General features: G+C 45.1%; 1 long non-coding RNA gene across 1 annotated transcript in view; it reads right to left on the minus strand.

Moving 5' to 3' along the window:
* LOC143963029 (uncharacterized) overlaps positions 1-16,716 on the minus strand; it is an 88,569-nt gene that overhangs the window by 49,304 nt on the left and 22,549 nt on the right. The window contains exon 2 of the long non-coding RNA XR_013270865.1: positions 237-324. This is a non-coding gene — a long non-coding RNA (uncharacterized LOC143963029). The remainder of the gene's footprint in view (positions 1-236; positions 325-16,716) is intronic.

The following is a 16,716-nucleotide window of genomic DNA, read 5'->3' on the forward strand; positions in this document are numbered from 1 at the left end:
AAAACCCACAGAATTTACGGTCATTAAATATTTAAAGCAAATTACCACTAGAATCAGCTGGAATTAAGTTCCTTCATTAAAAACTTATTAGTCTTAGAATTATGTAGAAGCCAGTGATCCTACTAACGGATTATAATTTCTAAATGAAGTCTTTCTAACATTCTGCCTATGTATAATAAATGTGAAGAGGACGTTAGTTCCTGTGTGTCAGAAATAATAGCGGAGGCCTGTCTCACCTTTGGGTCCATTTCCAAGCTGGCAGTCTCACAACGGAGCCAATTACGTGACCACGGTGACTTTAGATGTCCAGACAAGGACCTTTTGCTTTCCATAAAAAGAAAGAAGGCAAAGCTTATTTCAATTACATTGTTCAGAAAAGCAAATTACATGTAATCTATTGCTAATTAAACATTTGTCAATTATAGTCTAGGTCATTGTCACATCTTCTAAATGGTGAAAAGTTTTAAAGAACTCCATGCAATTGCAAACACATTCATTTACTAAAATGCCTAGTGATTAATTGTCATTAGTAGCAGTTGATAGAACAAATGGATCATGATGGGGTAAGCTATACAAGCTGCAAACAGTAAGATGTGGTCACATACAGTCAGGGGCGGACTGTCCGAGGGCCCCAGGCCACTAGGGGGCCCCATCAGGGCTGCCAGCCTCAGTAAAACCAGGTACAGTATGTAAAAATCTGTGTTTTTTTTACATCTTTCTCTGAAATGTCCCTTACCGACATCCTTTTAGTCTAAAAATCCTGAGATTATGCTGCCCCACCTCTCCAGTACCTTCTCAGCCAATAGAAACATGTCTGTGTATACTGTGTGTACATGTATGTGTATACTGTGTGTGTGTATACTATGTGGCCCCATAATCTCTGATTGCCTGGGGGCCCCATAATCTCCTATTGCCCGGGGGCCCCATGAGTTGTCAGTCTGCCCCTGCATACAGTATTGTGTCATCATTCAAGATTAGTTATGTCTACATGCTAGACATGTACTCAGGCATTTCCCTGCATTGAATAGCCATTAGTAGATCTAAGGGTGATTTCACAGTCACATAACACACAGTAGGAAATAAGCCATCAAATCTGTTTAGCAACTGATTGCTATTCCTAGAGTTTCATCTTTAACAATTTTATTACTGGGTTAGTAAACATTTTAGTGTGTAGCTCTAGTTTAAAATTATATACATGCTGTAAAAAAATGAATGTAGGGTTGTAATATTTTTTCTAAATTACCTTTTTGTATTTTTGTGATTCTGTAGGACCCTGCAGTCAGCGGATGTGAACTTCAGCAGGACTGATTTTCTATGCGTAGATTATATTTTCTCTGCCTCTTGCTGTTTGAGCTTTCACCAGCAGGCTGTGCTAGAGAGGTGTCACTCTGTGTTACGAATGTTTAATGACCTAGCCAATCAGCAGGCTTAGGAGACGTGGTGATGTGTGCTGAAGAATCATTAAATATTTTAGACCATTTCTGTTCTGTCTCTTCCCTAATTGATGTTCGGCGTGTGAAAATATTGTGAAAGATCTGCCTCTCTCCCAGGCGTTTGGGCCTAGGGGTCAGAAGGAAGTAGGGATCCCCTCCTGGGAGGTATTCCTGAAAATGCTGGTTGCTTGAGCTAAGGAATACTAACCGTAAACCTTCCCCTATAACAAATATTTTGAGTGAAAGGTTGAATGTTGAGTATTCACAGCCCCCATTTCGACTGCAATGCCTCACCCTTCTTCCTATATTGCAACCTGCAATAAATCTCTGTTTTAAGCTCAGAAAAGTGACCGGCACCCATATTTTTTTTTTACCATTTGCCTGGGATTTTATTGCCTTGTAAGGGTGCAAATAGTATGCTTATAGAAGAAGAGAGCAGAGTGACAAAGAGATGAGTTGGTCAGCCTTCTGCATCTCCTTTCAATCAGGAGGGGTATGGGGGTGACAGAGCTATGTAAATCTCAGAAGTTAATGGACAGATATATAAATACTTTCATGGGTAAAATAGCTTCCCTAAATGTATTTTAATCTGTGTATTTAGTGTTTTGTCTGGAGTTCAGCTTTAAAGGATTAGTTCACCTTTAACAAAAAAATATCTTTGCAGATAAGGGGTGTCTGTAAATAAAAACAAACTGTGCAGCTTTGACTAAAGTTAAATAATGTTGTTGCTATAGGTGTAGACTATTTATATACTTCATGAAGCTTGACCTGGAAACTCCCAGGATGTTACTAAGATGTTGCTAAGAGAGGCCCTGGTGTTACTGTTCAACTTTACCATCACAGAAGTGAGCTCTTTCTGTGATTCAAATCCCCTAACCCCCATTATATTTGTGGCCAGTGGGACATGTGGACCTATGGAGTCCCATAAGTGTCTCCTCTACATGCAAGCTCCCTCTTGAAATTACAACTGTACATGCAGTTGTGCCGCAAACACAGGCAGTGCAAAAGAGACCAAGAGCCCCTGTCAATCACTACTGTGAAGGGGGTATAAAGGTGTGGCATTTGCTTGGGGTCCCTCTTGCACAGCCAGTGTGTGGCGCTCTATACAGCAGCATGTACAGTTGTAGTTCAAAGAGGGAACAAACATAGAAATGACTCCTGTGGGACTTCATAGGTCCCGATGACACAGGGGGCACAAATATAACGGGAATGTGGCAGTGAGGCTGGGAAACAGTTTCAAAAGGAAGCAGAGCAGAGCAAATTTATAAGTAAATGCATGCAATTTATGTTATTACTATCTGAATTATTAAACAAAGTGACTTTAATGTCACTTTAATAGCCAACCCATGTTCTCTCCTTCCCCTTTTATCTTCATGCTGCCCCTTACTGGAGCCAACTGACATAACCAGCACTTGTGGGAATGAGTGAGCATATCCCTTTCCTTCCATGAGTTCACCCAGTGACCTCATCAGTCATTAGACCAAAATACATTCAGGTGGGTTAAAGGAAAGGTCCTTAGCTTCAGGAATCAGATATAATTTGCTTTTGACTTTACTTAAGTGGGTGAGTAAAGCCCCGTACACACGATCTGACCTCGGACCGTGTGTATGCTCCAACGGAAAAACTTTTTTGGTTTTCATCGGAAAAAAGTTTGCTCTGCAAACAGGCAAACTTTTCGGCAACAAAAGTCAGACGGAGCAAAGTCTGGTCGTGTGTACAGAAAACCATTGGACTTAAGTCCAAAGTACAAACACGCATGCTCAGAACCAATGCAAAACATCAGACAACAATACAGAAGTTGACCAAAGGGTAAAGAGCAGAAAAAACACGTGATTTGGTGAAAGTTGGCTGAAAAAGTCCTGTCGTTTCTATGTAATACAGGTTCACGGCTGATGCCCTTTGGACAGAAATCCACAGGAAAGATTGTTTGAAGTCCGATCGTGTGTACGAGGCTTTACAGGTGAAAAAGATACGGTTCAGTAGCAAATGGGATGAAATTAAATCAAATCAACCTGTTATTTTAGCCTAAATGGGCAAAGCATAGCTTTTAAGCCTTTTAAACACAACAACAGGGTTTGCAGGTTAGCAGCAGATGGTGAGCTATTTACTTTTTGACTCAAATTGCTCTTTATATTCTCAGCATCTCTGACACTGAAATGAAGAAAGGCCATGAAGTACCAGTGACACCAACTCATAAATCAGTGTCAGTAGTTTTTAACTCTGGGCAACTTTCATCAAAGAACTTTAGTCTCTGTTTCATTACAGACGTTATTGTTATTTAGCATTGCTTTAATAAATTAGCAATGGTTTACTAACTTTCCCAATGTACTTTGTGCAGCAGAAGTGTTGAAATCAAAGCAACAGTTGTCAATGTGTGTTATTTCAGGTACTATATACAGCTGTATTACACGTTGCTTTACATGCTCAAACTGTATTTTTTAAATTGTTCTCCCAGTAATCAGCAGAACTTCAACAATTTGCACCAACATGTTTTTAAATGCCCCCAATTGATGCCTTGAAAAATGAATGTGAAAAACAATTTCGCAGGTGTGCTCTGTTATATGCTAATCTCATTATTATGGCTTATATTCAACTCAAGCTGATAAAATCTGAGTTAAATAAAAAGCTATAGAAGCCACTGGTTTTCCCCAGATAATTACTCTGCAATGATTTCAGGGATGTACAAAAAATATTCTACCTTCCAGTGTGTGCTACAAAATAGTGTTTGTGATTTACATGTCATTGATATGCTTTAAAAAACCCTCCAAAATAAAGGCAGAAGGTATTTTTCCCCCCAAAGCAGTAGTAAACCACCGGAAGAATGAAAAAAAAAAGTGGCCTCCCTGCAGGTTTAAGCCATAATTTACTAGTATGCAGCACATACTAGTACATTATAACAGACTTACCTGGACACGGACCCCGACAACCAACGGCCAGCGTTACCGGAAAGAGGCCCTTGTCCTCATCAACATGGGGACAAGGTGCTTTGAAGTGGGGGGCCTGCAGAGCACCCCCCTTCCCCAAAGCACCCACCCCCATGTTGAGGGCATGCGGCCTGGTACGGTTCAGGAGGGGGGGGCGGTACCCCTCGTCCCCACCTCCTTTCCTGATCAGCTGGGCTGCATGTTCAGATAAGGGTCTGGTATGGACCTTGGGGGGACCCCCACACCTTTTTCTTCGGCAAAGGGGCTTCCCCTTAAAACCCATACCAGGTGACAGGCCTCGCAAGGTGTCAATCTTAAAAGCGTCAAGCTTGACTTCCTTTTCTAGTCCCGTCGTAACTCATCACGTTCAAAATGAATGGACTTTAGTCCGTGTGTGGGCAAGTCCGTTCATTTGGAAGTCCGCCGGAACTCCGTCAGAACTCAGTCGGGAAGACCTAGTCTGCCGGAAAGTCCGGTCATGTGTGAGCAAGTCCATTCGTTCGGAAAGTCCATCGGAACTCCTCCGGAATTCCGGCGGGAAGTCTGTCGGTACAAGTCTTCTGGAAAGTCCGGTCGTGTGTACAGGGGATAATGCTCTGTGTGTCAATGGACACACAGAACGTGGCTCGGAATTGAGCCCACATGCATGCTCCCTTAGTAGCGGCTTGCTATGTGAGAACTCGGCAGGGGGTAGGAGCCAGGAGCGCCGGTGGAGGACCCGAGAAGAGTAGGTTTGGGGCTTCTCTATGTAAAACCAATTCACAGAGCAGGTAAGTATAACATGTTTTTTATTTAAAAAAAAAATAGGTTGGCAATCACTTTAAGGTATAATTAAACACTCTACACTGTGGTGTATTAATAATTAAATAGGATCACCTATTTTGTTTTAAAAAAATCTAGTGATTCATTGGCTTTGCATTCAAATCCATGCACTGTGCACATGCTTTGAGTTTATGTTTGTGGGATAGAGTATAGTAAATCTGTGAGCACTAGGGTATCATCCTGATATAGTAGCAAAAGGACAGAGAGTATTTGGGGACTTTAAATATACCCCAGTGTGCACACTTACCATGCAAAAAGAAAATTTATCCTATATCATACAGTTTGTACAAAAATCATTTTTTATTACAAACAATATAAAAACACATATTGTTGTCTGTGAAATAAGACCTTCTCAGAAGATTTAATGCGCTTATCTTTTTAATGTATTTCACAGACGACAATATGTGTTTTTATATTGTATGTAATAAAAAAAATTATACAAACTGTATGATATAGGATCATTTTTCTTTTTGCATGGTAAGTGTGCACATTGGGGTATATTTAGAGTCCCAAAATACTTTCTGTCCTTTTGATGCACTGTGCACAGTTCTGTAGGGCCCAGCGGTTCACTTCCATAGTGTGCATTGATGTACTAGCGGTGCCTCTTTGGGGCTGTAGCAAGCTTTGCCAGGACTACACAGCCCATGATGCCTTCTGTAGAGCACAGGCATGCATTGGGTCTTGAAGTATGTACAGTAGGCTGAACATTCAAGCATGCTGTTTGTCTGAATGTTGGCTCGTATTTTAGAGCAGGAACACGCATCCTGGGGTGATAACACTGCTCCTGCATAGGCATAGCTCCCAACTGTTCCTGATTTGGAGGGGCTGTCCCTGATTTGGAGCAATGTCCCTCTTTCTCCCTCATTTTGGTCTGATCTATATAGTTGTATATAAAATGCACTTTTTATCTTTCAAAAAGAATTTCCCAGTGCTAAACCTTTCATACAAATTCTAAATGGCTCCAGTCGTACATTTTAAAAGCCAATATAAAGGAATAGTAGTGGCAAAAAAAAATTCCTTGTGGATTTAATTACCATTTTTTTAGTTTATTCTCCTATAAGGGGGTGTGGCAGGGGGCGTGTCCTATGCTTACATACATTTGCTAGTAGGTGTCCCTCATTCTCATCTCAAAATTTTGGGAGGTATGCATAGGTACACATTTACAATCAGATTTGATAACATAGCTTAATATTTTCCATATCTGTATTGCTTACAGGTCAACTTTAAGTACATAAAATATTTATGTGCAAGTGTCTTGTGAGCATTTCCTATGATCCTCCTGGCACATTTAGATGTTTCTTATATACATAGGGGAAGATTCTGGACATCAAGTAAGCATCGAGTAAGCACTGTCATTTGTTCCTTATTATAAATGTTTGTGACAAAATATTGCATTACTATGACATATCAAGGACTTTGGTGATGGCACTACTAGCTAACCTACTGCTCCTCTGATTAGTGCTGCTTTCAAGTACCATGAATTACAGGTGTGTTATAAATAATCTATCTATTATTTTATATTTATTAATGATGGCAGGAATACTGTCTACCCAAAAACGTTCTGCTTTTCTAACCTCTAATCCAAATCACAAGCATGCTTTCAGCTCTTCCATTATTCATTACATCAAACTGTGGATGCTTACTTGTCTTACATGCCTGTGTTTTTTCAGCCCAGACACGGCTGTGGGCATGAATTTCAGATATCTTCACAGCATCATGTGGGAAGTATCTTGCTCAGCATTGATCAACATCTTAGATTTAACCTTGTCTGTCTTTTCAGTCTCACATTTTACTGGGAAAATCAAAGGGTTCTTATTTGGGATAAGGTTCAGATTCATCGCCACCATGGGTTTAGGGCTAAACATATGTGTTTGAGGTTTGTGGTCCTGTCTAATTAATGTGGGAATTCATTTGTGCAGCGCTTTACAACATTAGGGCAGACAGTACACTTAAGCCTCGTACACACGTTCGGATTTTCTGACAGGAATTGTGCGATGACAGGCCGGTTGGCGGAACATTCGACCGTTTGTACGCTCCATCAGACAATTGTTAGCCAACTTTCCATGGACAAATGTTGGATGGCAGGTTTATACATTTTCCGCAGATAAATGTCTGTTGTCGGATTTTCCGAACATGTGTATACAAGTCCGTCGGACACATGCTCGGAAGCAAGGACGAGACAGAAGCAGTTGGTCTTGTAAACTAGCATTTGTAATGTAGAATTAACATCCGTGCTGTGGCAAATTCTGAAATCTGGAAATGCAACGCACATTCTCTTCTTCTTTCATGGGATAATAATGAAACTGTTTTGCTGGTGATACTGATGGAGTTCTGTCAAACGTATTTTCAAAGGCTTTTTTTCTAGTGATATCAAGAATAATATTATTATGCTTGTTTTTTTTTGAGGGGGGGGGCGCAAGTTACCTACATGACCTGAATACGGGCTCAAGGGAATCTCCTGGATACTTTCCCCCAATGCCTTTTTCTTAAAACTTGAGATGCTAAGTAGTTCCTGATGTACTTGAGCCAACCCTTACCCTATACATCTCTTCACCGCATCACACCAAGTTGTTTAATGTTTTAAAATTGCAACTGTTTGAAATGTCATGTTAGACATCATACTCCATACTACATGTTTCTGTATCACAACATACGTGTATGTTCCACTCTACCACCAATAAAACTTTTTGAGAAAAAAAATAAAAATAATAAAAGAAAACAAATAAAATTAGACCAGCTATCTGTCAATAGAACTTAACCACAAAGTGCATTCTATGCATCCAAAAACATAGAAAATATACCAGATCAAATCATTATTCAATCAAAAACTATGCATGTGTCCTGCTTCTTAATATAGGGGGTCAACAATGCCAAGAGTTGGTGAAAGCAGGGGTCCGTGATCCAGAGATAATTCCGAAAATCATCCAGACATAATTGATCATGATTAATAAAGCAACCAGTTTTTAGTCGAAGAAATCCTCCTCCTCCTGTTCCTGGACTGGACTTGGGTCAAAGCAATAACTCCAAGGCCAATAATAAATAACACATTATCTCCTCCGATTCCACAACATGACTAGTTGACGAATGGTGGTTCAGAAACGAACTGAAAAGCCAGAAGTGAAAAGCGCAAAATGAAAAGCGCAAATCAACACTCACCAAAATTCTACTAACACGAAATTAGCAGAAGGAGCTCAAAGGGTGGCACTAAAGAGTTGAAAAACCACATAGTACATCACTACGTTTGTGTTTGTTGGCCGACAATTCCTTGCCGTTTGTATGCAATACAAGTTCCTGGCCAACGCCCTCTGGACAAAGGTCCAAGGTTTTGTCTATAGAAAATCTGATCGTATGTATGAGGCTTTACAATACAATTCAATACAGGAGAAATCAGTGGGCCCTGCTTGTTAGAGCTTACAATCTAAGAGGGAGGGTCAAGTGATACAAAAGTTAATAACTGTGGGGCTGATGAAGAAAATGAAAGTACAGTTGCTAGGTAAGAGCAGGATAGGCTTCTCTGAAGATAAAGGTTTTTAGGGATCTCATTAAAGTGGATAGAGTTGGAGATAGTTGGACAGATTGGGGTAGGTGATTCATCGGGGGAAGTTCTGGAGGTGAGTATGGGAGGAGGAGGTGACTATGGAGCTAGAGAGCAGGTCTTGGGAGGAACGAAGAGGACGATTTGGTTGGTATTTTGAGACTAGGTTAGTGATGTAGCTGGGGGATGGCTTTGTATGTTATTGTTAGCATTTTGAATTGAATTTGTTGGGTGAGTGGAAACCAATGAAGGGATTGGCAGAGAGGCATAGCGGACGCTGAGCAGTTTGTAAGGTGGATGAGTCAGGCAGCAGCATTCTTGATGGATTGAATGGGGGCTAGTCTATTTAAAGGTAAGCCAATAAGGAGGAAGTTGTAATATCCGAGACGAGAAAAAAAACAGGAAGTGAATCAGGATCTTTGTGGTTTTATTGGTTAGGAAAGGACGTATTTTGGTGTCAGAAACTATGAATCAGACGTACAATTAAATCACACTTGTTTATTAATAAAAATAAAAAGGTAAATAGAGTAAGCGTAATCAAAGCATAGCCAGAGTCCAATAACCGGATCGAGTAGTCAGCCAGTCCAGAGTTCAATAATCAGATTGGGTAATCAGCCAGGCCAGAAGTCAGGGATCCAAGTAGAGCAACAGCAAGCAGGATAGCCCTGACATTTGGAGATGTTGCGGAGGTTGAGGCAGAAAGCTTTGGAAAGTGATTGGATGTGGGGCTGAAAAGAATGTTCAGAGTCTAGGATACCACCTAGCACCCTGACATGCAGGGATGGGTGGATGTTTGTGCCATTGCTATAGACAGAGAAGTCAGGGGAAGAGGCACGTGGGGGAGGAAATATTATGACCTCGGTTTTGAACAAGTTGAGTTTGAGGAAGTAGTGTGACATCCAGACAGATATGTTTGTTAGTAAGTTAGTGATGCGTGAGGAGACTGATTGAGTGAGCTGAGGAGTGGAGAGATACAGTGGTGTGAAAAAGTGTTTGCCCCCTTCCTCATTTCCTGTTCCTTTGCATGTTTGTCACACTTAAGTGTTTCGGAACATCTAACCAATTTAAACAATAGTCAAGGACAACACAAGTAAACACAAAATGCAATTTGTAAATGAAGGTGTTTATTATTAAAGGTGAAAAAAAATCCAAACCATCATGGCCCTGTGTGAAAAAGTGATTGCCCCCTAAACCTAATAACTGGTTGGGCCACCCTTAACAGCAACAACTGCAACCAAGCGTTTGCGATAACGTGCAATGAGGCTTTTACAGCGTCCTGGAGGAATTTTGGCCCACTCATCTTTGCAGAATTGTCTTAATTCAGTTACATTAGAGGGTTTTCGAGCATGAACGGCCTTTTTAAGGTCATACCACAACATCTCAATAGGATTCAGGTCAGGACTTTGGCTAGGCCACTCCAAAGTCTTAATTTTGTTTTTCTTCAGCCATTCGGTGGTGGACTTGCTGGTGTGTTTAGGATCATTGTCCTGCTGCAGAACCCAAGTTCGTTTCAGCTTGAGTACACGAACAGATGGTCGGACATTCTCCTTCAGGATCTCTTGGTAGACAGCAGAATTCATAGTTCCTTTAATCACGGCAAGTCTTCCAGGTCCTGAAGCAGCAAAACAGCCCCAGACCATCACACTACCACCACCATATTTTACTGTTGGTATAATGTTCTTTTTATGAAATGCAGTGTTCCTTCTACGCCAGATATACTTGGACACACACCTTCCAAAGAGTTCCACTTTTGTCTCATCGGTCCACAGAATGTTGTCCCAAAAGTCTTGGGGATCATCAAGATGTGTTGTGGAGAAATTGAGACGAGCTTTGATGTTCTTTTTGCTCAGCAGTGGTTTTCTCCTTGGAACTCTGCCATGCAGGCCATTTTTGCCCAGTCTTTTCCTGATGGTGGAGGCATGAACGCTGACCTTAACTGAGGCAAGTGAGGCCTGCAGTTCCTTGGACGTTGTTGTGGGGTCTTTTGTGACCTCTTGGATGAGTCGTTGCTGCGTTCTTGGGGTTATTTTGGGCGGCCGGCCACTCCTGGGAAGGTTCACCACTGTTCCATGTCTTCGCCATTTGTGGATAATGGCTCTCACTGTGGTTCGCTGGATTCCCAAAGCTTTGGAAATGGCTTTATAACCCTTTCCAGACTGATAGATCTCAATTACTTTCTTTCTCAATTGTTCCTGAATTTCTTTGGGTCTCGGCATGATGTGTAGCTTTTAAGGATCTTCTGGTGGACCTTACTGTGTCAAGCAGCTCCTATTTAAGTGATGCCTTGATTGTGAACAGGTGTGGCAATAATCAGGCCTGGGTGTGGCTAGAGAAATTGAACTCAGGTGTGGACAACCCCAGTTATAGTATGTTTTAACAAGGGGGGCAATCACTTTTTCACACAGGGCCATGATGGTTTGGATTTTTTTTCACCTTTAATAATAAACACCTTCATTTACAAATTGCATTTTGTGTTTACTTGTGTTGTCCTTGACTATTGTTTAAATTGGTTTGATGTTCCGAAACACTTAAGTGTGACAAACATGCAAAGGAACAGGAAATGAGGAAGGGGGCAAACACTTTTTCACACCACTGTATACTGGGGTGTCGTGTCATGGTTATGCAGTAGAGTTTGTCTGCTTACCTGTCTCCATGTGTTCATTTCTAGAGACCAGTCGACCCTCACCTGACTGCTTTTATAATCCATCCTCTGGCATGGCTCCACCCTAGTTCCTATCAGAGAGCTCTATATTAACCTGTGCACTGCAGGCCAGCCCTGCTGATCAACCTTTGTGTGTTAGCTTCCTGTTACCTGCCGTGTGCTCTGCTGTTATTCCGTTACCGACTTTGGCGTGTCCTTGACCATCCCTGTTTGCCTGTTATCCTGACCTTTTGGCATGTTCCTGACTATTCCTGTCTGCTTGTGGCCCCGACCTTGGCTTTGTCCCTCACCATCCCTATCCTCCTGTTGCCTACTGTGGGTGCGAGCTGGGGGACCCTGGGGGTCGCGACCTGGAGCCAGTTGCAGCCAAGTCCATCCTCACCGCTCGAGGCTCTGGTGAACACCTGCTGGCTCTTAGACTCCACGCCCCACGGAATCTTACGCTCTATCCCCGGTGGGATCCATCTTAGTGTTCTGGCGGCCCTGCCTTCCTATCACCTTGACCTCTGTCAGCAGCAGTCAGCCGTAGGGTCCACAACCTTGCGGTGCACTCCTACGGTGTGCATCTGTCACCTGGCCTCAAGGTGACCTGACATGTCGTCAGCGTAGAAATTATTTTGAAAGCCATGGGATGACCCAGTTGACCCAGGGAGGAGGTGCAGATTGAAAATAGGAGAGGTCCAAGAACAGAACCTTGGGGGACCCCAATAAAGAAAGGAAGAAGTGTGGAGGAAGTAGAAATGCAAGTGGCACTGAAGATGCGGTGGGATAGGTAGGGTGAGAGTCAGCAAAGAGCACAGTCATGTAGTAAATTTTTTTCAGAAGGGCGTGGTCAACCATACCAAAGGCAGTCGAAAGTTCCTGAAGTAGGAGTACAGAATAGTGTCCATTGCTTTTTACTGTTAGTAAGTAGTGATGGACGAACTTCCGACGGGACGTTTCGCGAACGCGAAACGCGAACGGGCACAAACGTTCGCGAAAACGACCGTTCGCCGCGGGCTCCATTGACTTCAATGGGAGGCGAATTTCGCAAACCTTTAGGTCGAATTTGCGGCCACGGGGTAATTATTAGGGGGTAGCACGTAGTCCCACCACCTGGACAATAGCATAATACATGTATGAGGTGAATTTGGGATCGATAACTACAAGCATTTTTTTTTTATTTGGGAAATTGTTCTGACAATTCAGGACTATGGAGCTAATGAAGGCAATGGAGGAGAGGGAAGGTCAGGGACCAGGGTAGGCAAACAAGAGGGTGCAGGAGATACAGAGCACTGACAGCAGCACCGTAATACAGAGCACTGACATCAGCACCGTGACATACAGCGCTGACAGCAGCTCCGTGACATACAGCGCTGACAGCAGCTCCGTGACATACAGCGCTGACAGCAGCTCCGTGACATACAGCGCTGACAGCAGCTCCGTGACATACAGCGCTGACAGCAGCTCCGTGACATACAGCGCTGACAGCAGCACCGTGACATACAGCGCTGACAGCAGCTCCGTGACATACAGCGCTGACAGCAGCTCCGTGACATACAGCGCTGACAGCAGCTCCGTGACATACAGCACTGACAGCAGCTCCGTGACATACAGCGCTGACAGCAGCTCCGTGACATACAGCGCTGACAGCAGCACCGTGACATACAGCGCTGACAGCAGCTCCGTGACATACAGCGCTGACAGCAGCTCCGTGACATACAGCGCTGACAGCAGCTCCGTGACATACAGCACTGACAGCAGCTCCGTGACATACAGCGCTGACAGCAGCTCCGTGACATACAGCGCTGACAGCAGCACCGTGACATACAGCGCTGACAGCAGCTCCGTGACATACAGCGCTGACAGCAGCTCCGTGACATACAGCGCTGACAGCAGCTCCGTGACATACAGCGCTGACAGCAGCTCTGTGACATACAGCGCTGACAGCAGCTCCGTGACATACAGCGCTGACAGCAGCTCCGTGACATACAGCGCTGACAGCAGCACCGTAAGCAGCCCCAGGAGGAAGTCAGCACAGCACAGGGATGGTGTGATCCCCTCATAATAAGAACCCCCAGGAGGAAGTCAGCACAGCACAGGGATGGTGGGAGCCCCTCATAATAAGAACACCCAGGAGGAAGTCAGCACAGCACAGGGATGGTGGGAACCCCTCATAATAAGCAGCCCCAGTAGAAATATGACACCGCTCAACCTCTTCAAAGAGGAGGGTAGGGGCATATAGTACGGTGTGCTTTTTTGGGTCAGGGAAGTGAGCCAAATGAATTAAGAAGGTCTGTGTGCTTGATTCCAAAAATTGTTTATAGACATATACATGGTCTACTGATCACATGTGTTGAATTCCTCCGAGATCCATGCCTCATTCATTTTTAGAAATGTGAGGTAGTTAACACTGTGGTGAGCTAGGCGAGTACGCTTATCGGTCACAATCCCCCCTGCTGCGCTGAACGTCCTTTCGGACAGGACACTGGATGAGGGGCAAGCCAACAGTTCGATTGCAAATTGGGCAAGCTCTGGCCAGAGGTCAAGCCTGCCCACCCAGTAGTCTAGGGGTTCATCACTCCTCAGAGCGTCCACATCGGCCGTTAACCCAATGTAGTCGGACACCTGACGGTCTAGGCGTTCCCTGATGCTGGATCCGGATGACACCTGTCGATGGGTCGGCTGAAAGAATGACCTCATATCCGAAGTCACCAACACATCTTCAAACCGGCCTCTTCTTGCAGGCGCTGTTGGATTGGTACCCGCAAATCCTTCTCTGGGAGTGGGAATTGCTCCTCTGCCAGCGCACGCAAAAGCAGAATGCAGCATTTCTCGAAGCAAGGCCTGGAAGTGCTGCATTCTGACAGCCCTCTGCGACGGCGGTAACATTTCCGCCATTTTGTGTTTGTACCGGGGGTCTAAGTACGTTGCCACCCAGTACTGGTCCTTGACCCTCATGCTTTTTATACGGGGGTCCCTATTAAAACACTGGAGCATGAAGGCCCCCATTTGCACTAAAGTGGAAGCGGTGTGGTGGCCTGGCTCCTGCTCATCATCCAGGATAATGTCGTCCTCTTCATTCTCCTCTCCCCATCCTCGCACAACAGGGATCCCAGAAAGGTTTAAAGCATGCTCTTCTTGCTCCTGCTCATCCGCCCCGGCACCATCCTCCTCTGACTCCTCATCAGACTCCTGTTGTTGACTTGTCTCAGATAGAGTAGCCCCCCCTGGGAATTCATCCAGCATTGCGACTTCCTCATCTTCCCGCTCCTGCTCCTCCACAGCCTGATCAATGACACGACGCAATGCACGCTCCAGAAAGAAGGCATAAGGTACCATGTCACTGATGGCGCCATGGCTGCGACTGACCAGTTTGGTGATCTCCTCAAATGGCCGCAGAAGTCTGCATGTGTCGCGCATGAGCAGCCACTGGCGCGGTGAAAAAAAACCCAGCTCCCCAGAACCGTTTCTTTCGCAGAGTTCATACAGGTAGACGTTAACTGCACGTTTCTGCTGGAGCAGCCTATCAAGCATATAGAAGGTTGAGTTCCATCGCGTCGGGCAATCGCAAATAAGACGTCTGACCGGCAGATGGTGTCGCCGCTGAATGTCAGCAAGGCGAGCCATGGCCGTGTAAGATCTTCTGAAATGGGCCGAGATTTTCCTTGCCTGCCGCAAGATGTCCTGGACCCCAGGGTATTTGACAAGGAATCGCTGCACGACCAAGTTTAAGACGTGTGCCATGCATGGCACGTGCGTGATTTTGCCCTGTTTCAATGCGCTAAGCAGATTGGCACCGTTGTCACACACCACTTTACCAACTGTCAAATTGAGCGGTGTTAGCCACTCATCTGCCTGTGAACGCAAAGCTGAAAGGAGTGCCGGGCCAGTGTGGCTCTTTGCTTCCAGGCACAACAGACGCAGCACGGCATGGCAACGTCTCACCTGGCATGTGGAATAGGTTCTGGGGAGCTTGGGCGGTGCAGTGGAAGAGACGCTAGCAGCGGAAAAGGAGGAGGCAGCTGAGGAGGAGAGGGAGGAGGATGGAGTAGGAGGAGGAGAAGAAGAGTCAGGCCTGCATGCAATCCGTGGCGGTAAAACCAAATCTACACGGGTGCCACGGGTTACATGCTTGACGGCCGTCAGAAGGTTCACCCAGTGGGCAGTAAAACTGATATACCTTCCCTGCCCGTGTTTGCTAGACCACGTGTCTGTGGTCAGATGTATCTTGGCACCGACACTGTGTGCCAGAGATACATTCACTTGCCGCTGAACATGGCCATATAGCTCTGGGATGCCCTTCTCTGAGAAATACTTCCTTCCTGGGACCTTCCATTGTGGTGTTCCAATGGCCACAAATTTGCGAAAGGCCTCCGAGTCCACCAGTTTATATGGCAGTAGTTGGCGGGCTATGAGTTCTGACAAGCCAGCCGCCAACCGTTGGGCAAGAGGGTTATCCGGCGTCATCATTTTTTTACGCTCAAACATTAGGCCCACGGAAGCCTGCCTTTTTGCAGAAAAATGTGAGCTTGGCGTGATGGAAGGTGGAGTGGAGGACAATTGTGAGGAGAGAGGAGAAGGAGAAGTAGAAGACGAGGCTGGACGGTGAGAGCCTGCAGTGTGGCTTTGTGTGTTCCGTTGCTCCCACTGGGCTCGGTGATGGCTGCTCATGTGCCTTCTTAAGGCGGTCGTCCCTAGGTGAGTATTGGGCTTACCGCGACTAACGCGTTGACTGCAAAGATTGCAGATGGCAACGCTATTGTCAGCAGCGGACACGTTAAAAAAAGCCCACACTGCGGAGCCATGTGCCGGTGTCCTGGGAGCGCCAGATGTGACCGTACATGGTCGATGACTCGCTCCTGATACATTTGCAGTCTGCTTTGTCCCTGCTGTGCAATGTAAGTCATTGCTGCTTCTCCTCCCTATCTGCTGGTCCATATCTCCCTCTGAACTCCCCTCCTCTTCCTCTCTTGTGGGCACCCACGTGACATCACTAGACACGTCATCATCAACGTCACCTTCCCCACCGCTATAAGTAGAGATCTCGGAGTAGGCAGCAACACCGGGGACCAACCTCCTCCTTGGGCTGATCTGGGTACTGGCGTCAGACTGCTGAGTAGCGCTTGTTGCTACCTCCTCTTCCTGATCCAATACCAAGAGTGGCTGCGCATCAGAAATGTCCTCTTGATATGGATCGGAAAATAATTCCAGTGACTCAAGCGGAAGGTATGTGGTGGTGGTGGTGGTGGTCGTGTTGTTGGTGGTAGTGTCTTTGGGGGTGCACATAGCAGAGAGTGAAGAAGAGGGTGCAGATCGAGAGGATGAGGAGGGTGCAGAAGAGTAAGGCTGAGCGAGCCA

This window comes from Lithobates pipiens, unplaced genomic scaffold (assembly GCF_037356315.1).
Source record: "Lithobates pipiens isolate NorthernLeopardFrog02 unplaced genomic scaffold, aLitPip1_a1.2 Scaffold_8, whole genome shotgun sequence".
NCBI classification, from domain to species: domain Eukaryota; kingdom Metazoa; phylum Chordata; class Amphibia; order Anura; family Ranidae; genus Lithobates; species Lithobates pipiens.